Raw genomic sequence first — 1,797 nt, forward strand, 5'->3', positions numbered from 1 at the left:
CAGCCATGGGCCCACAGTGCCCTTCTTTCGACCCCACCCACAAAGCCTGCATCCTCTGTCGACAACAGCACCCCAACGCCAGCGCCTCTGCCGCACGAAGTCGTGGACCGGCAATCACTCCACCTGCACCTGTTCGTGCCCCACCCCAACCGCCCAACTCGCAGCTCCAGCGGATGAACGGCGGACTTTGCTCGCACTCGCAATGTGCAATCCACCCCTATAACGTGCGTTTCATGAAGAGTTATGTCCAATATGCGACATTCCCGCTGTCCCTATACATGAGCTGCGAGCTGTACCACGTACGAGCTACAGACGCGAGCGCGTTGCTCTCTGTACGAATGCAGATGCTCAGCGGCAGCTAGGAGGCGCTCCATCCATGTCGGTACCGGTGAGCGTTGCACTCGCAGTCGCAAAAACGTACGGCAAGTATATTACTCGGAAGAGTCAATGACAGTCCAAGCCCCCCTGCGTGGGAAGAGTCTTCCTAGGCCATGACCCACCGGAAGGGCGCAGCGTCCCCCACCCCAGACATGTGACGTCACACTATCGGTATTGACGACTAGACTGATTCCTTATAATCATTTGCCATACACCGGTGGAAGCTGCCGAGACGAGTAACTACATAGCGGGCTCGCCGTGTCACTAATGTACAGAGATACAATAGTTTCGACTGGAACCGGATTAAACGTATACACGGCGCTGATTAGTAATAGATAGAGCCATCAGAATACAGATAATGTATACAACTGTCCGTATACATGCTGAAAGACTCTGCTCACAATCACACGTCAGCCAGACACTCTTATCACGCACTACTCTCTGCCTGTAACAGGCACACAGACAATATCTAAGCACCAGCATGGAACAACACCCAGTGCATCCTCTCTGCCACATTAGACAATCCACACTATCATAACCAGACCGGGAGGTCCACTCGGAAAACAGAATATCCCACCCTTCCGACAACCACCATTGCTCAGCTAAGCCACCAACACCCACACATGTCCTACACAGGGGTGCACCCAACATCACAATACTGCCTCCTGTCACACCACACAAACAATGGCACGAATGAAAGACACAGGTCTGCCACAAGCATGGAATCAGAGCGCCGCCTGTTATGAGCCAAAGGTGCACCCTGACGTGGCAAATCAGATGATGCCGCAGTCATTTACTTACGATAATCACAATCAACAAACCAGCCCCCCCCCCCCCCCCCGAAAACACCTTTCCTTACAACAATGTGTGCCTTAACCTAACCCGTATTGTGCCTTAACCTAACCCGTATTGTGCCTTAACCTAACCCGTATTGTGCCTTAACCTAACCCATATTGCGCCTTAACCTAACCCATATTGCGCCTTAACCTAACCCATATTGCGCCTTAACCTAACCCATATTGCGCCTTAACCTAACCCATATTGCGCCTTAACCTAACCCATATTGTGCCTTAACCTAACCTATATTGTACCTTAACCTAACCCATATTGTACCTTAACCTAACCCATATTGTACCTTAACCTAACCTATATTGTACCTTAACCTAACCTATATTGTACCTTAACCTAACCTATATTGGGCCTTAACCTAACCTATATTGGGCCTTAACCTAACCTATATTGGGCCTTAACCTAACCTATATTGGGCCTTAACGTAACCCACGTTGCGCCTTAACCTAACCTATATTGTACCTTAACCTAACCCATATTGTACCTTAACCTAACCCATATTGTACCTTAACCTAACCTATATTGGGCCTTAACCTAACCTATATTGGGCCTTAACCTAACCTATATTGG

The sequence above is a fragment of the Schistocerca americana genome, unplaced genomic scaffold (genome assembly GCF_021461395.2).
Source record: "Schistocerca americana isolate TAMUIC-IGC-003095 unplaced genomic scaffold, iqSchAmer2.1 HiC_scaffold_437, whole genome shotgun sequence".
NCBI classification, from domain to species: Eukaryota; Metazoa; Arthropoda; class Insecta; order Orthoptera; family Acrididae; genus Schistocerca; species Schistocerca americana.